Source organism: Triturus cristatus, chromosome 10 (genome assembly GCF_964204655.1).
Source record: "Triturus cristatus chromosome 10, aTriCri1.1, whole genome shotgun sequence".
Classification (NCBI taxonomy): Eukaryota; Metazoa; Chordata; class Amphibia; order Caudata; family Salamandridae; genus Triturus; species Triturus cristatus.
The window spans coordinates 345013271-345033972 of NC_140593.1; positions in this window are offsets into that span (position 1 = coordinate 345013271).

Here is a 20702-nt window from a genome sequence, read left to right on the forward strand (position 1 = left end):
TGTGTTGATGATGTCTCGTAGGTGGGGTGCGATGACAGCGTCGGCCTTGTTGAAGACGTGGTGAGGGCAGGGGTCGGTCGGCGATCCGGAGTGGATGGAGTTCATCGTGCGGATGGTGTCTTCGGTGCTGATCGGGGTCCAGGCGTGGAGGGTGGTGGTGGGGGGTGGTTGTTCGGTCGTGGTGTGCGTTGGTTGGTTGTTGAAGCTGTTGTGTATGTCCGCGATCTTGTTGTGGAAGTATGAGGCGAGGGAGTTGCAGAGGTCTTGCGATGGGGTGATGTCGTTGTTTCCTGCGCTGGGGTTGGATAGCTCTTTCACGATGTTGAAGAGTTCCTTGCAGTTGTGTGCGTTGTTGTCCAGCCGGTCCTTGAATGCAGTTTTCTTGGCGGCGCGGATCAGCTGGTGGTGCTTCCGGGTGGCCAGCTTGAAGGTGGTCCTGTTGTCCGGTGTAGGTTCCCTTCTCCAGACTTTCTCGAGGGCTCGGCAGTTCTTCTTGGAGCTCCTGAGTTCGTCGGTGAACCATGGGGCTTTCTTGCTGCCGGGTCTGCTGGGCGGGGTCCTCAGCGGGGCGAGCTCGTCCGCGCAGTTGCTGATCCACTTCGTGAGGTTGTCGGCGGCCTGGTTGGGGTTCGCTGAGCTGGCAGGAGGGTGCTGGCTCAAGGAGGTGGCGAGCTGGTCTGCTGTGATCTTGTTCCAGCTTCTGCGGGCAGCCTGTTGTTGGTGGTGGTGGGTCGTCGTTCTTTTGAAGGTGAAGTGGACGCAGCTGTGGTCCGTCCATTGAAGCTCTGTGGCGTGGCTGAAGTCGATGTCTGTGCTGGATGAGAAGACTGCGTCGAGTGTGTGTCCGGCGAGGTGGGTGGGGGTGGACACCAGTTGCTTGAGTCCAAGGTTGGCGAGGTTGTCGAGCAGGGTGCTGGTGTTGCGGTCGTTGTTGTTCTCCAGGTGGAAGTTGAGGTCCCCCAAGAGGATGTAGTCGGCGGAGGGGAGGGCATGCGGGCTGACGAAGTCGGCGATGTCCTCGCTGAATTGTGTGCGTGGTCCCGGGGGTCGGTAGATCAGGGTGCCTCTGAGGGTGGTGTTCGGGTCGGTGTGGATCTGGAAATGCAGGTGTTCGGCGGTGGTCAGGGTGTTGTCGGTGCTGGTCGTGAGACGGATGGTGTTCCTGTGGACGATGGCGATGCCTCCTCCCATCTGGTTGGCGGTGCGATCCCTCCGGGTGATCTTGTAGCCCTCTGGGATGGCGATGGCGATGGCGATGTCGGGAGCTGAAGAGGCGTTCATCCAGGTCTCTGTGAGGAAGGCAACGTCAGGGGCTGTGGCGTCTAGGAGGTTCCAGAGTTCGATGGCGTGTCTGTGGACGGAGCGGGTGTTGAGCAGGATGCACTTGAGGTGGTTGCTGCTGGTGTTCGGCTTGGCGGGTGCTGGTGCGGGGCAGGTCCAGATGCAGGTGAACTTGCAGGCGAGGCAGCTGAAGGGTCCGTGGGTGCGTCGTGGTGTGGCTTGGTGGCATCCTGGGAGTCGGCCGGTGTTGAGTGCGATGAGGGTGGCGGCGGAGTACGTCAGGCGGGTCGGTCGGGGTCTTCGTGGGCCAGGGGTCCTGGCGCTGGTCGCGATCCGGTCGCGGACGGGCGCAGACGGGCTTACCTTTGGCGCACCTTCGGCGCACAATCGGCGCGCCCGCTGCGCGTGACCGCTGCGCGTTCGCACGGTCGCCATATAAGGCGAAGTGCGCGGGTAGGCGGAGCAGCTGGGAGGCGGGAGCGGGGAGGGAACAGAAGGAAAAAAGGGGCGGGGTCTGCGGTGGAGGCGGGAAGCGGGGAGCGGGGAGGGCGTCAACAGGCGGGAAAAAAGACAGTCGATACGGCGGAACAACAACAATGATCACAAAAAACACAAAAAAACAGGTCAACAGGCAATACGGCGGACAAAATATTATACACATTGTAGAGAAAAAAAGTACTCCCTACACTTTAGCAGGAAAAATACATTAGTCTGATTAAAATCAAAATAGTCCACATACATCCCCTCACAATTAAATAACTCATCTTTCAAGTTCTTTTGTAGATTAAGGAGTATATCAATCACTCACCATAGTTTCTTTTACAGAATCTCTACACTGTGCACCTCTCAGCAAAAGCAAAGAATGGAAATGTTTCCCTTTCATTTTCCACACATATACATGTAAACATCAAATCACAATCCTTCGCACATAAACTCAAAAGCAAACACACATTTCTATTGGTTAAACATTTCAACCCTTTCCAACTGAAATACATTTCAACCCTTCCCCCAATCTGCCTTCTGCCTGTTACCATAGAAACAGGTCATGGAACACTGCACTGAGCTCACAGGTCATAAGTTCAGCACACAATGTTCCTACACAAGACAGGAAGTGTGCTTGACTTTCAACATATCAGCTTATCATATATAATGTTCCTTACAATCTGTTTTTGTTAACCAATAACAATCATACATTTAAAAAACAAAAATATACACCCTACCTTTCAGTGTAGAAAGTTGTTATACAACCAATGATTTCTTGTCGTTTTTCAAAAAACGTTGCCATGGATCCGCGCACCCACGGCGAGAGAATCCGTGCATCCAACGCGACTTTTGGTTTGGAATATATATATGTATATATATATATATATATATATATATATATATATATATATATATATATATATATATATCCAGCACAACATCCTCCGTTTTCTGCGGGCCACCGACTCTGCAGGGTGGGCTCAAAGGTTGCAGGAGCGGAGAAGCCTGCATGTTCAATGTTTCAAAAGTAAAGCCCCACTCCGACTTCTGTGCAAACACAAAACTTTATTCGTCTGAAGCAGCATATATATAACTCAAGTCCTGACCGGTTTCGGCGTAACCACGCCTTGCTCACAGGTGATTTCAATAATTACCATGTGGTCACGAGGCCATAGGATCAACTACAGCCCCCAGCATATATAATACTTACCATCAGGCGCGCCAGCATTCAGCTGAAAAGAGAAGAAAGCAAGGAAGAGTATCAAACAGCATATCATCTAAATCTACATTTAATAGGTACTATAAGAGAGACGCTAACCACTGTAATAGACAGGTGAAGATTCTTGTGAGCATAGTAAATAGTAAATGCGTAGGCACAGAGAAAAGGGCTAGGAAAGTATTAATGTTGTGATTTATGTTTACAGATGCCGAGCAGTCCCTCGTAGAAAGAGAACCTGTGAGGAAGACTCACAGCAATGGAGTCTCTCTTGTCATTCCCATTCCCCTTTCCCCTGCTTTACTGTAAGTGAATCAGGTGTTCGCTGGCAGTGTAGTGTGGGAGTTGGAGAAAAGTTCTTGTGTCCCTGTGGAAGTCCAAGTTATCAGGTGTGTGGTACCTTCGTTCTGATCTTCTGAGAGCCTGGCTTCCCTGGATTGCAGAAGAAAATTTCCTGTGCCTCTCCTGCCAAGCCCAGCAGATCAGGAGAGGTACCCGACTCCTCCGAGGTCTGCTAAAGGAATCCACTGAACTCATTGGAGGACCAAGCCCATTAAAGTCCAGCTTCTCCTCGCCCCTGTCTTTTGAGACAGAAAAACACAGGATAGAATACAGCCTTGTGGGATGTGCTTATAGTTAGTATTCTTCTTGTGTTTTTCTGTCTTGTGAGGTGGGATCACCTCATTAGTGACGAAAGGGACAAGGACAACAGGACCAGGAGTAATGAAGATTACTGGTAAGTAATATGACATTCCTTTGAAGTCCAGCACTTTTGCTAGCATTTTTTAGTTTTGATTGTTGTTATTTTAAAATTCTTTTTTAGTAATGTTAATATTTTTTATTTTAAAAAATGCAATTTTTATTAGCTTTTTATTTTTATACTATTTTTATTTTTAATACATGTGGAATGTTTTTGTTAATATATATTAGCCTTACTTTTTAAAACTATTGATTACATTTTTAATGTGAATTTTTAAAAACTATTTAATAAGCTTTTTTTTTTAAAGTATACCTATATGTTTAAATATTCTTTATTCGGTTTTACAATTATTTAATGCTTTTATACATTGTAAGTCAATTCAATAAGAATCATTCCACAGTGAACATTTTTCAACAGGCAAACATGTTAATAAATTTAAAATTGAATTCTCTTGTTATCATACTTTTTCTTCAATAGGCAAACATGTTAATACATATAAAGTTGTAATTTCTTGTTATCTATTTCTCACTAAAGGCAAGTCGCAATTATCCTAAATCTTTTAGTCTCTCATAATTTGCAGATAACACACCAGGTATATAATGGTATGGAATTTCAAATTGGAGAGGGCGAACAAAAAGGAGTGCACAAGCATTTAGAATGTAGAGTAGGCGGAAAATGCTCAGGAGGGATATTATGGGCAGGGGGGTAAGTCCAAATACATACAGATCTTCACATCAACCAACTGGAAGAACAATGGCTAAGAAACAGGGGGAAGTCCATGCACACCATAAGGGATCACACAACCCTATCACCTATCACCATCAATACCACCTATCTGGGGGAACATTAAAGGGTGTCTAGAGCAGGGGAGCTCCTAGGATGTCTTTTCAGCAATGGGTTACTTGAATTGTAATAACATAGTGCCCCAGGCTGCTGCAATGGGGTGCATCCAGATTCTACGGGCCTCTTCCCAGTGTAGCGCAGTACTTTCTGCATCACCACACCGGCGCAAAGCCCTGCACCACTGGGCAAAAGTCGGTGGCTGCTGTGCTCTCCAATTCATAGTCAGTGTGTGTTTTCCCAAAAGAAGGGCTAGATTCTAAAAACTTACCCTCACCCTATGACTCTTCCTCCTGGGGAATATGCCTAATGCTGTAGCTTCCCATGATATGAGTGTAGTGACCTCTGTAACAGCAGCCAGTACAGTGTTTATAGAATGCCAGTATCCCGTTACTCTAGAGTTAGGTATACAGGGGTAACCCTATAACCCAAGGAACCTGGGCCTCATCAATATATATGAACAATGGTTCCGAAGGGAAGACAATTACTCACAATTGGAAAAATCAGTTTGAAACAACACACAGCATTAGTTGATCTAGCAAGTAATTAAACATAAACAATAAGTAATAATTCAAAAGAACATTAATGATTTATTTTTGATTTTTCATATAGATTTCAAATCATTTATCAACTCCTTTGGATATGAGCAAAAAATGAACAGGCTGTATATACAATAATATTTACAAGGAACCGACGCAGTGACAAAGTGAATAAGGTGACTTGATGTGATAGTGAAAATGTGAATATTTACAATGTATGTACGTGATTGTCAATAAAATACAAAAAAAGTTTTTGCAAGATTTCTGCAAAAAAGTCCTCAGCTGAATTATAGGTAGATAATAAACCTTGTAAGGCACAAGTCCTAATTTTTCTGTATGTACAAGGAATTCCAAATGGTACAGGACTGTGGAACCGTCAACGTTTCGACCCTATATCAAACAGTTGTTGTATAAAGTCATATCGGGTCTTCTTCAGGACACAGGAAGTGTATAACAGCCCAATTGTAGGTGATAGGACAAAGGACCACCAGTATGACGTAGTTGCCACTTGATTTCAATCAGAAGGGACCGTGTCGCAGTGGATCTAGAATCGTCTTCATCTAGTTATTTAATCTTTTCTTCTCTCTCCAATCTGATAAGCGAGACCTGTTGTGAATCGCTGCCTTCAAGGTAGATACTTTGTGTATAGTTCTACAGGGGGCACAGTCATCAGGATGTGATTTCCACTGATGTATTCGATTTGTTTGTTTTGGTCGAGGGTGGTCCGTATGAAGCACTCTAGGGCAATACCAAAGCATATGTTGAAGATCTGCTGAATGCGTTTGACATCTGGGACAAGTAAGGTTGGCCGATGTATACATGTGGTTCAACCATAACGGTGTAAGGTATGTCCCATGGAGTATTATATATTTTTAAATCTTGCATTTATAGAAATAAAATGCGGAGGTTCAAGTGCATGTACCCATTTCGTATCATCTAAGGGCCGCCCTAGATGTTCCTCCCATTTGTGCCAGAGATGAGTTAGTGGGACTCCAGCATTCTCCCTAATTGTGCTATAAAACCACGTAATAAGATGTTGTCCTTCTCCCATGGTGTTTAGTGTATGCACTACTGCATGGGTGGGTGGCTCTACATCAATCACACCCCACAGTATTCTGAGGGCTCCTAGCAACTGTGCATGTAGAAGTAACTGACTTGGTGGAATACTATAATTCTAACAAATTTGGTTAAAGTGCAGTAAATTTGCGTCAACCATGTCAATGGAGTGTTCATGTCAGCTTGTCAACTGGTCAGGAGTAAAGTGCCCCAGAAGGCCAGGCCTGGAGTGGTGTGTCTGGTGAATGGAGAAGAACGTGTTTTGTGAGTTGCAACACTCTTGTCACACAAATCCAAGCCAACCACACATGGATCCACAAACAGGGCAGTTTCACTATGGGAAGTAAAAAGTGCTGTATAATTATCCCCTGTGCTAGTTTCATAAAGACTATTTCCCAATAACCATCTGACCACCCATTGAAGCTGTGCAGCAAGATAATTGGTCTCAAAAGATGGCACCCCTAATCTTCCACCTCTCACAGGCAATTGAAGCTTGTTTAAGGCTACCCTATGTCTCCCGTATCCCAGAGCAAAGCCACTAGTGTCCGATCCAGGTCAATGAAAAATCAACGTTTGGGAAGTAAGGGAACATTGACAAAGTAGTATAGTAGACGGGGGAAGATAACCATTTAAGAAAGAGCAACTCTGCCTGCCAGAGCTAGTGGTAACCAGTGCCAAAGCCGCATCTGAGATTTGAGGGGCATAGCAGCCTGCTGCAGGTTGCCCTCAAATAAGGTATTGCTGAGTATGATAAAGCTGGACCCCAAGATATCTAACTGCTGCCAACCAAGTTAGTGCTTCCCCACCTAATCATATTACCTGAGGTGAAGCATCATGACTAAGCAGGAAAACACATGATTTCCCCAGTTTACATGTTACCTCGCTACCCGCTCAAACTCTCCGAATGCCGCTGAGATGGGGGCCATGTCGCTTGTCCCATCACGAAGATATACCAACACATCGTTCGCATATAGGGACCCTCCATGCACCTCATCATCCAGTGGGATGCAGCAACATCTCCTCCCAATTGTAGTCTCTGTGCTAAATGCTCCTTCGCTAGAGTGAACAGGATAGGTGAAAGAAGACACCCCTTCTGCATCCATGTCCACCAGGAGGTGCAATCTCTACCAATCATGCAGATTGTACAGAATAGGGGCCCAGTATTACACTCTCAGGTAGGTATGTTGCATGCATTTTACACCTACTACAATGAGTTATATCAGGAACTACCTCTGCCTCCTGCAGAGGCAATTCATGGAACCTTTGTCCTTACCATCCATCAATCACTGCTATTGCATGAGAGGAGCTTGATGACTTGATCACTGTGGAAGAAGTGAAGAGTGCAATTCATAATATGGTCAGAAATAAGGCCCCTGGCTTGAAAGGTATACCGTTAGAATACTATGATTGATTTTCCAACCTTCTACCCCCAAATTGGCAGAAATTTATAATAAGGCTCTCACCACAGGCTCTCTTCTAACTTCTCTTCAAGAGTTCCTTCTAGTCCCCTTCTAAAACTGGATAAAGACCCCACTCAACTTACTTTGCACATTCCAGTAGCTATATTAGGAGCAGACTATAAAATCCTTGGGAAGGTACTAGCAGAGCATTGTGTGCAATTGCTGCCTATGCTGATTCATCCAGATCAGAAAGGATTTGTCCCGGGGCATAATACATCAAACAATATCAGACAATTTTTCTATGTAATGGATCATATACCCATATATATTGTTATATATATTTAGTTCATATCATTAATGAAACAACATTTTATATTAATTGTATTTTTTAAGTTAAGTTCCATATATTGTTTATTATATATACATGTTTATAAATGTTTTACTTTTAAGATATTGTTAATATTTTAATGTAATGTGTATAAAAATGGTTTAATTATATCTAATATTTTTATATGTATATTTAAATATTTACTTTATATTACTAATTAAAAGTATTATTTTTTAATATTGTTAATATTTTGTATTTAATAGTTTAAATAATTTACACGTAAGAGTGTATATAAATAATTCAATATACTTACCGTTTATAAAAATATTCTTTTTTTGGTTGTTCACTTTCAAAGTGTGTAAACTGGCCAGTTGACAAGCTGACACGAACCACCCCTTATCATTACTGATTGAACAACACGCACAGAACTAAAAATCAGGCCCACAATACTTAACCAGCTAGGTCTGTTGATAAAAGAAAATCTGTGTGACACTGATCAGGGTATGTAGATTTCCCTTTGGAATGGGAAAGGTGTGTGGTCAGTCACAGCAAGACAAATCTCAGTGTCAAATTGTGTAACATCCATGGTTTCACATACCATTTCATGTTATGTTATGTTATGTTAAATGAATTTCTAGAGCGCACGTACACCCAAAGGTTTCATGGCGCTATTGCAATATCGTACTAGATCGAGAGGTTACTGGTAGGCTTGAATGAATAAAAGAGTTTTGAGGAGGGATCTGAAGTGAGGATAGGATATTTCAAGTCTGAGTTCAGAAGGAAGGGAATTCCATGTGTGAGGTGCTAAGTAAGAGAAACTAAGCCCGCCGTGTTTTTTCCGGTTAAAGCGGGAGGGGGTGAGGAGGTTGGCCTGTGACGAGCGGAGAGCACGCGTGGGGAGGTAGCGAGCGATTAGAGAAGAAATGAAAACAGGCCCGCTACCAGTTAGGGCTTTGAAGATGGTACAGCCCAATTTGAACAAGCAGCGTTTGGCAACTGGGAGCCAATGAAGAAGTTTCAACAAGGGGCGGACGTGTTGGGTGCGAGATTGGTGAGTAATGAGACGTGCAGCCTGATTCTGGACTAACTGAAGACGATGAAGTTGATAGATAGGAATGCCAACATAAAGAGAGTTGGCATAGTCAATCCGGGAGATGACTAAGGCCATAAGTATCACAGTAAGGGCCTCGGTGGTAAAGAATCTTGCAATCTTCCGGATTCTACGTAGATGGAAAAAGCAAGAGGAAGTAACTGCACCAATCTGGGGCTTCATAGACGAAGGGGGCCAAAAGTTGTCATTCCAGGGGTTCGAGGGGCCGGTCAACACCAACTCGGTCTTGTCAGGGTTGAGTTTTAGTTGGCTGGTGTTCATCCAATCCCTGATAAAACATAAAGTAGCCTGAAAGCTGGAAACAGACGCAGTGGTGGGGTTGATGTTAAACACGAGTTGAAGGTCGTCTGCATAATTGAAGCAGACTACTTCAAAATTACGAAGTGAGTAGATTAAGGGAGCCATATATAGATTAAATAATAGAGGAGATAAAGAAGAGCCCTGTGGCACGCCACAGGATAAAGTGTTTTTTTTGGCTGAGAAGGTAGCAAGGCGAACGGCCTGCGAGCGGTCCCCCAAAAATGAGGAGATCCATTTTAGGGCCGAGCCCTGAATGCCAGCATCTCTGACACGGTCGATCAAAAGTTTGTGATCGACCGTGTCAAAGGCGGCCGAGAGGTCCAGAAGGACGAGGGCCTGGGAGAGATTGTTATCAGCTCCCAGGCTGTTTATCACAGCATGGTGTAGAAATGTCATTAGTGCTTTAGGACTTGGTCCTAAAGCACTAATGACAGCCAAGGCAGCCATGGCTGTGGAAGCAAGCTTTCCTGCAGCCAAGCGAGATCCTCCCACTTAAATATTTTACAATGCACTTGACTCTAAAGGCAACATTGACACCTTCATATTTTGACAGGGTATTTGGGGTATTGTGTTCTTACCTTCACCCCCAGCTGCATAATGTGGAATTTTGAGGCTGGTGTAGTTGTGTCTGATGTCAGACAGAGCTCGGGAGCATGAACTAGAGTTGAACTTGGTGGTTAGAGCTGGAGAAAATGAGGGTGCTTGAATGATTATGGTCACATAATTAAATTGAATCCAGGTTGTCATCCTAAAACTTGTAAATTAAGAATCATACCTTTTTGTGGTCAGAGACAATGTGGTGAAGGAATTGGAATGATTGACGTCTGAAGGTATTAGAGAAAAGGGTGAATAAAGAGAATGGTTGTCCCTTATCAGTATAGCACACTCACCAGGGGCAAGAAAATACATTGCATAGAACTTCGCAAATTAATGAATTAAATGTGTTGTTGCCAAACACCCAATATTGCACATTGCGTAGATGTTGAAACAATTTGGCAGTGGTAATAGGTTTTCTACTTTGGATATGAGTTTGACGTACCATCAGGTCAAGCTTTATGGTGACTCCAAAGATCTGACTGTCTTTATTACACCAACACACAAAAAGAAGTAGGAGTAAACAATGTCTTGCTCCAAGAACCTAGAGGCAAAGTTAATATGTTTGAAAAACTGCGAATATAGCATTTTACTACGCGATGCATTACATTGCGTGCTATTACAACGCGGTCGTTACAACGACCGAGTTGTTAGTACACGATGCATTTACAACGTCTTTACAAGTCTTTACAACAACTTCCACTAGGGGGCGCACTGGACTTAGGAATAGTATTATTTACTATTCCTACTCTAGTTTGCGAAACAGTAGGGAAGGTGTTTAAATTAATTTCCAATACCTCAGAACCACCTAGTGGAATTTGTTGTAAAGACTTGCGATGTAAATGCATCGCGTACTAACAAGACCGCGTTGCAAAGGTATCACGGTGTAATGTCCGCGTTGTAAAAGTTGTTTCCCAAAAACTGCCCTCACCCACAAAATTGTGGCATGCTTCATCATTGGGCTGCTAAACAACACCCCTGCGCAGAGCAACACCTGGGGTGGAACAATAGGGAGGGGGAAAAACAATACAACCATAAAGAAGAGTAAGGATCAAGCAAAGGAAATAATATGTGCAGATAATAGACTCTAAAACTAGCTCAGGGATATCCACTTCCCTATTTTATTCCCGTATTCCCTGGCCAGGATTAAAATTTAAAGTAGAGGATGATGGCGATGGAGTTAATTATAAACTGTTCACCCCTCCTCTCAGCATGTAAGTCAACATGTTTCTGCCGGTTATAGTGTCTTTTCCGGCATTCGTCAGGACCGCAAGATCCCCTATATAATACCCTCCTTTCCTACCTTTATTTCGGTAGATCGAGGAATGACCCTGAGTTTCACAGTTGTAGAAGCTCGAAAGGCATGGGAGTGAGGGCGGCTCCCTGTAGTCAAGCATTCATCAAGGTGAGGCATCCGTTCAGACACTGTCTCTCCATACGGCGCAAACGTCTTTATTATACCTATGGATATATATATATATATAGATTTGTTTGTGTCCCATTTGGTTTAGTTTCCACACCCTTAGTGTCTCAGCGAACAATATATATAACAAAATGGCTAAGAGGTAAAGATCTATAAGGGTAACATATTGGTTTATGGCAACAGTCAGTTAGGAGGAACATCTTAGCAGACTGTGGCTAGTTTGGAAGAGGCTACAAGCTAACAGGCTCGTAAATTCAATCAGGAAAAAGTAAATTATTTACACCATAAGTTAACACTAGATGGTATCAGTTTTAAAAGTAAACTAGTTAATTCCAGCAAAGAGCTCCTCCCTTCAAAGAAAAAGAAGGATTTGTGCAGCTTTCTAGCAATGGAGGAATTATGTGCAAAATGTATGCACAGTTTTACATGCAAAACAACAAATAGGCAGGATTTACTAAGGGATAGAGTAGAATATATCTGGGGTGATGTTTGTGAGGAAGGAAGAATTAAAAAGCATCAAGAGGTTTCACTATCTCTTCAAAGTTTAAATCAATGTCTCAAAAGTATAGCAATTAACAATGCTTGCACATAAAGGCTTTGAAACCTTACTAATATACGTGGAAGGTAAAGAAGGAAATGCCATAAATTTCATCTTTAGCAGGATAAAAGGCCCAGAGTACACCTAGACTGTCAATGAAAGACAAGTCTAAGCTGTACGCTGGACAGTAAGAAGACTTCAGAGTGGAAATGATTTTGGGCCCCATATGTATCATTCCAAATTGCGATCGCAAACGCCAAAATTTGCAGAATTTCGCCGTTTGCGATCGCAATTGGGCTCAGTGGTATGTATTAAAGAAAAACTGCCTCGCAAAATAAGGAATGGCAAAATTTGCGATTCCATATTTTGCAATTACATTTAAGGAATCGCAAATTGCTATTCCTTAAATGCAATGTAAGAAGCACAGAAAAAGTGCAATTTGGCCTTAAGGAATCGCAAATTACCACCAACTTTAAGTTGGTGGTAATTTGCGATTTCTCAGAAAAATTCACTTTTTTGCATTTTTCAAAGTGCCATGTGGCGCACATACATGCCCTTAGGGCATGTATGTATGCCACATTTGCACACATGCACATTTCAGGGGTGCAACAGGGTGTCCTTTTGACACCCCGGCACCCTTGAAATTGCATTCTCAATTTGCGATTCTCTAATTGAGAATCGCAAATTGAGAATGTATTCCCATTCATTCCTATGGGCCTCATTCCTATGGGCCTCTAGGCCCATAGGAATGAATTGGGAGGTATTCCTTAATTGCGAATCGCAATTTGCAATTCGCAATTATGGAATACGTAGGATTCGCAAAATTATTTGCAAAACCTACATACATAGCGTTTTGCGATTCTCAAATAGCAATTCACAAAAAAACGCTATCTGAGAATCGCAAAAGAACATTGTGATACATATGGCTCTTTGTGCTCAAGACAGATCATAAGCCTCTAAAGGAAAATCCTTTTCCGGTCAGAGAAAGAAAATACATTGTTAAGTCCTTCTTGAACCAATGAAGGGAAGCCTGTATTAGGCACGTCTCTAAGTGGTAAGGGGAAGAAGAAAGAAGAGAGCAAGATAGAGTACAGAAAGGTGTGATTCAGAAAACAGCAAAAGTTGTTTTGTTAAAGGTTTTTATGTTATAAAAATGTAAACTTCTGTCATTAGGGTTGGTTACTCAAAGTTCCCTGAACAACTCAAGCAGGTGAGAAGTTTCAGCGGTGCTATGAAGACAGAGGACAATTGAGTTTAGATCCTCAATAGAGTGGTAAAGATTGAATTGCGTGCCTGTAGCTTTGAATCCCAACATATATAACCATGCATTTGTACTGTGTCACAAATGTAACAGATATCTCATCTGCCTTAGTGCAAATGCCATAGGACATAATGCACTTGCAATAAGGTGGGCAGCATATCTGGCACATTTGTGGTGGAGTAACCCATCTGCCAAACTCTAAATAAGGTGCTAAATAATATTTGATATTTTTTGAAGATGTTATTTTCAATTGCAAAAATGAAGGCTATCCCATCTGCTGTCTTACAAGTAAAGTAATTAATACTGTCATTGTAACATTGCATATGGGATATCTGTCACATTGCTGATGGAGCATACCTCCACCTAACTTGAAACCAGGCAAAGTGGGTCATGAGACTCACACTCCTGCATTGCATGTAAAAAGTGTTGACAATACTTGAATCTCTATTAAACTTGATGAGTTAATGTGATAATAAAACTAATCTGTGATATGGATAGTATGTCTTGGCCATTACGAGAGTATGAGGTTTGTAGTTGACATCCAGGTTCTGGGCACGTGTATGAACACACCTTTTTCACAAAGGTGGCCTAGGCATTCTCACACACACAAGTTTTCTTTGAGGGTAGGTCCATAGAATCCTGAAAATCTGAAAGCAGATAATTAGAATTGTGATTGCTGGGCATGGGCAAGGGGTCTGCACCATGCACAGAACTTTGCTGTCAACAAGATTTAAAAAAAATCATGATAACATGTGCCTGATTTTGAGTTTGGCAGATGGTATATCCGTTTCCAGACATGGCAGAGCACACAGATATACCATATAACAAGTGATTAAAGGAATATGTAACTTGTAATGTGCTGTCCAAAATGTATGTCACATTTGTGATGCAGTGTCCCATTCATCAAACCCCATAGATGTGACACAGTGTTTTATGTTGGTAAACAGATTTATATACTGAGCAAATGCTATCTTTGATTGAAATTAATATATCAGCAGATATTGTGCAGGATTTAGAGTTTAGCAGATGGGTGCTCAGTCACAAAAACGACGGATATCCCAACCACCTTATTACATTACATGTGTTATATAATATAATGCACTTGTAATGAGACAGAGTAGATTCCATTAAGTTTTTGACAGAGTAACTACTCTGCCATATTCCAAATCCGGACCTTTGTAAATTCATATTGGGAGTCCATTCTTTAGAATGATAACCTTCAATGTATACATTGTGGACTTCTTTGATGTGTGCACATTTTGCGAATTCACTCTTTAGTATGTAGCTGATGTGTCCATATGTATGCTTTCAGCTTCCTCCAGTGCAAGAGAGGGAGATGTTAGCTACACTTCTGGGGACCATGAGGAGATCCACTGGGAGTCAGAAGGTGGAGCAATCGACACTGAGGCAATCAGTAACAGTGACGGTGAGGGGGCTGATAAGTCTCCATGGTAAGTATCCTCGGTGTATATCAAAGCTAGAATATGAAGGTATACAGCCAGAGGAAATTACTTTTTTCTCTTGGGCCCTAGCCTTCAGGCCTAGTGCCCATTCCTTTTGTGGTCTCTCCTGGGCACGCTCTCCGCTGCTTTTTCACGCCACCCGCTCCCGCCTCCCCAGTGCCCCTCCCAGGATCTACTTAATGTACGTCAGAGCACGGCTCCATTGATCCTGTTCTCTCCACGCTCCCCTTGCTGCCGGTCAGCTGCCATCTTCCTCCACATGCCCCAGCCTGAAGAACTTACTTTTTTCACTTGGGCCCCAGCCTTCAGGCCTAGTGCCCATTCCTTTTGCTGCCTTTCCTGGGCCCACTTGTCGCAGTTTTTTCCTGCCACCCGCTTTCCACCAATCGCCTCCCCAGCGCCTCTCCCAGGACCTACCTAATGGAGGCCGCAGTGCAGCTCTATTGAGCAGGTACTCTCCAACTCCCCTTGCTGCCTGTCAGCTGCTACCTTTCTCTGTGTGCCCCAGCCTGAGGAACATACTTTTTTTACATGCGCCCTAGCCTTCAGGCCTAGCACCCATTCCTTTTGCTGCATCTCCTAGGCCCGCTAGCCGCTGTTTTTTCCCACCATCTGCTTCCCACCACCTGCTCCCACCGCCTGCCTCCTCAGGCACCCTCATCCCAGGACCTACTTAATGGGGGCTGCAGCGCCCTTTGCTGCCTGTCAGTTGCCACCTTCCTCCATATGCCCCATCCTGAGAACTAACTTTTTTCACATGGGTCCTAGCCTTAATGTCTATTGCCCATTCCTTTTGCAGCCTCTTCCGGTCCCGCCCACTGCCATTTTTTTGTGCCACCCACTTCCCTCCACCCGCTCCCGCTACCCGCCTCCCCAGCACCCGTCCCATGACCTACCTAATGGAAGCTGCCGTGCCAAAGGCATGCCAAAGTCAAGACCGTCTGTGCCTGACCCTACCTGGACTGCACCCAGCCCCGGGAAACCTGGCCTTCCAGCTACCCAAAGGCACTCTGCAGATCTTAAAGACCTCAACCCCAGACAATGCAACAACTGCTGCCTGGCATCTCCCCCCTCTACAGCAGGACAGTTCATCTGCCACCACTGTCTCTTCACCTGCAACCTAAAACCACCGACCTCACAGAAACCCACGGCACGCCCACCAACCAGCCAACACAACCTGGATTCACTCTGATGCCTCTTGATCAATGCCATATCACTCTGCAAACACGCCACCGAAGTCTGGGACACCATCTCCACCCTCATCCCCAACGTGACCTTCATCACAGAAACATGGCTCAACCCCTCTTTGGACCCCGACATCGCCAACACGAAGCCCAACGGCTACAAGATGAAACACCAGGACCGTACAAACAAGAGGCGGTACACCATCATCCACAAAGAATCAATCAACTGCACCATTGCCAACAGCGAAACCCTGCCAATCATAGAACACCTGAATTTTCAACTCCACACTGATGACAAAACTTCCATCAAAGGCACCCTCGCCTACAGACACCCAGGACCACAGACCAGTCTCTGCGACACCATCACAGACTTCATTGCCCCACTTGCCATCAATTCCAAGCACTACATCTTCCTCAGAGACCTCAACTTCCACCTCAACAACCCCAAAAGTCAGGAGCTCCGCCAACCTCTTGGAACGAGTGGACAACATCGGCCTCACCTAGTTGGTCACAGAACCCACACACAGAGCAGAACACTCACTGGAGCCTATCTTCATGTCCAGAAACAGAGTCAAACACAGCCGTGCCACAGAACTCACCTGGATCAACCACTCCATTATACCCTTCACCATCACAGGACCCCCTCGCACCACCTCATACCCTCCCAGTACCTCCTTCCACAGATGAAGCAAAGTGACACAGAACCAATGGATGGACGCCCTCAACACCATCCAGCCAGACGCCACAACCAACCTGCAGCTGAGAACTTCAACACTTGGATCACCAATGCCGCTGGCCGAGTTGCCCCCATCAAACCAGCCAAAACTCTCAGATCCATCAAACAAGCCAGCTGGTACACTCTGTAACTCAGCACAATGAAATGCAGCTGCAAACAACTAGAGAGAAGATGGCACACCAGCAGAGACAATACAGAAGGAGCCACCTTCAAGTCAGCCCTCAACAAATACCACCATCAACCCAAAAGACGTAAAAAAAGGACACCCTTGCAGACTGCATCGAGGCTAGCGCCAACTACACCAAAGAACTCTTCACCATCGTCAGAGAGTTCTCCTGCCCAACAACCACTGAGAACCCTACCCCTACCTCTAAGGCACTCTGCGATGCTCTAGCAAATCCCTTCCACAACAAGATATCCGCCATCTAGAGGAACTTCGAACCCCAACCCAATGACCTCCTCAGCCTCCCCACTCATACGGAAGCCTCCTCCATCCAACATCTCACTGATTTGGAACAGCTCACTGCACCGGACACCACAACTATTATTAACTCCATTCACTATGGAGCACCTACTGCCCCCTGACCACACCACCTCTTCAACCTAGGAAGCAATGAGATCAGCCACCAACTCATCACCATCCTCAGTCCACCCATCAGCACAGCTACCTTTCCCGACACATGGAAACACACAGAGGTAAGACCTCTCCTCAGGCAACCCTTTACAGACCCCAGCGATCTCCAGAACTACTGCGCCATCTCGCTTCTCCAGTTTCCCGCCAAACTCTTGGAGACGGCCATTAACTGTCAGCTCACTGAACACCTGGAGAGAAACAACCTACTAGAATGCTACCAATCCAGTTTCCGGGTCAACCACAGCACTGAGACCGCCCTGATCACCACCACGGACGACATCTGCACCCTACTTGACAGTGGAGAATCGGTGGCCCTGATCCTTCTCAAACTCTCTGCAGTCTTCGACACTGTTTCCCACCACTCACTCATCAAGAAACTGCACCACATCGGAATCAAAAGGGGATGCACTCAGATGTATTGCATAATTCCTCGCAGCACACACACACAGAATCTATCTCCCCCCTTCACCTCAGAACCCAAGAGCACCATCTGTGGAGTCCCTCTAGGGTCATCCCTCAGCCCCACCCTGTTTAACATCTACATGACACCTCTAGCTGACATCTTCAGAACCCATGACATCAACATCATATCCTTTGCCGACACCCTGCTCATCCTCTCACTCTCAGCTGACCCAACTACAACAAAGACCAACTTCAACAACTGCATGAAGAGCGTCACAGCCTCTATGAAGGAAAACTGTCACTTCACACCTCCTCCAGGCAGGAATAGCTTACCAAGGCAGGATGCAATGCCACCTTTGAGCTACGACCCACGCCTCATCTGCTAGCAGCAGATGGCAACCTGAACCCATTTTCAGATGGAAGACAGGCGGGAAAATTAGTTAGCTGAGGAGGAGAGTACCCAGTCAACCTGCATCACTCCTAAGGTGGGGCAGACGAAGGGGACCTCCCAGCTCACTTTCCACCATCTTTAAGATGGGAAAAATAACCTATCAGGGTCATGTCCACTTCCCAAGTGGGTTGAGCATTTAGAGGGTGTAGTCACCCTAAAGGATGGTAGCCCATTGGCTACCACCTCGCACTTCCTTTAACGCCTCTTTGGCGCTCTTTCTCCTACCTTGCCGCCAAGTACTGGAACGCCCCCCCTACGCCTCCGAACATCACACTTGCGGACTGACTTCAGGAAGAGACCTGGCTCTTCAACTAAGCCCAGCAACTCGGCTCCTAGATACCCTCACAGGTGATTGCTGCACTCTACAAACACCGACTGATTGATTGATACAAATGTTGACTACAAAATATCAAATCCAAAATTTTGAAAGGTAAGTAAGTATGGCTTTTCTATACCTAACTCCACATATATGGACCTTGACAATATTTATGTCTTCAAGGTACATTGAGGTAGAGTTAGGAATAGTAAATCTATACTTCCTCTGCATGCATTTACCATTTGATATTTCTTTCTTGGATATTTTGCCCAGGACATTCTTATATTTCGATAATCTTAGCCTCGATATTCAGTAGTACAATCACCAATGTTTGTTTCTTGAGTATTTAGTGCAGGCAAGGAATAGCTATGAAGATGTAAGGGTGTATATCTGTTGTATTACAGAGTGGGCAATAGCAACTCTAAAATTGTAATTGTAATTGTATTTATAGTTATGTCTTTCCATTGAAAAAGCTATTTTTCATTTGTTTGGAATTTTGGTTCTGTTTATAAATCCGCACAAAACTTTCCAACAAAAAAAACTATTAAACCTGCCTTAGTTTCAGCATGCCAACATTGTGCAGATTCATCTGAGGGAGAAGGACCTATTATTTCAGGTTGTGGTTCGCTACTGGAACCACTGTGTAAAGACATCGACCATTTTCTGAAACCGATTGCCACCAACGCCACCACTTATCTCTGGGACACTGTGTAAACAATTAACTTGGTGGATGAGTTTCCATTTGACCCCAATGAAGAAATACTTGTCACCATGGACATAGCCTCGCTATATATGAGTATTCCCCAGACGGCAGCCCTAGATGTCGTCAGAACCACCTTAGACAGAAGGCCCAGACCTACTCGAGTTCCAACAGAATTTATCCTCACACTTTTGGAAATAGCAATGACCAAAAACTTTTTTGTATTCCAGGGCTACCATTACTTCCAGACGAAAGGTGTAGCCATAGGGGATAGCTTTGCTCCAAATTTGGCTCTCATCTATATGGATTGATACGAACAAACCTTTGTACTTAGCCCCACGAATCCTTACAGGGACAACATCAAACTTTGGCGCAGATATATAGATGATGTTCTGATGATCTGGAGAGGCACAGAGACGCAATTGAAAAATTTCACTCTTGGCTCAACAGCAGATCAACGGACACACAATTCTCCCTAGAACACAACACAGAGGAAATACACTTCCTGGACATTACTATTAGAACAGAGGATGGCAAACTTCACACCACACTGTATAGGAAGGCTAGTGAACGCAATACTCTGTTAAGGTACTCAAGCCACAACCTTCGTAGTCTCAGGGACAATCTGCCCTATGGTCAGTTCCTGAGGATCAGACGCAATTGTACCAAGAGGGAGGACTATTTTTTTGAATCCGCAGACCTTCTTAACCGTCTTAGAGACCGGGGCTACCCCATTAGGCTACTCAAAAAAGCTCGTAAAAGAGCATGGTACAACCATAGGGAGCACCTTCTTGAAGCCAAGAACAGAACTTCCACTACACCAGAGAGACTGACCGGTGTCACAACTTTTTGCACTGAAAGTAACGACATTCGCAAAACAATTAATAAACATTGGCACTTGGTGGCAGAAGACCTAGACATACAGGAGCCTCCCATGCATGCGCTCCGCAAAGGCAAAAGCCTTAGCAATGTTCTAGTCAAATCCTTACTCCCATCGAAAATGCCCAATGTTCAACTTCCACTATGGAACATCTCCCCTATGAAGGGTCACTTTAAATGTGGTAACTGTAAAGCTTGCCCCTTGACCAAGGAAATCAAGGATTTCCAACATAACAATTACACCTATATCATGAAAGAACACACCAATTGCAATTCATCAGGAGTGATATACTGGAACCACTGTGTAAATACATCGACCACTTTCTGAAACCGATTGCCACCAACACCACCACTTATCTCAGGGACACTATGTAAACAATTAATTTGGTGGATGAGTTTCCATTTAACCCCAATGAAGAAATACTTGTCACCATGGACATTGCCTCGCTATATACGAGTATTCCCCAGACGGCAGCCCTAGATGTAATCAGAACCACCTTAGACAGAAGGCCCAGAACTACTCGAGTTCCAACAGAATTTATCCTCACACTTTTGGAAATAGCAATGACCAAAAACTTTTTTGTATTCCAGGGCTACCATTACTTCCAGACGGAAGGTGTGGCCATAGGGGCGAGCTTTGCTCCAAATTTAGCTCTCATCTATATTGGTTCATACGAACAAACCTTTGTACTTAGCCCCACGAATCCTTACAGGGACAACATCAAACTTTGACGCAGATATATAGATGATGTTCTGATGATCTGGAGAGGCAGAAAGATGCAATTGAAAACATTTCACTCTTGGCTCAACAGCAGATCAACGGACGTACAATTCTCCCTAGAACACAACACAGAGGAAATACACTTC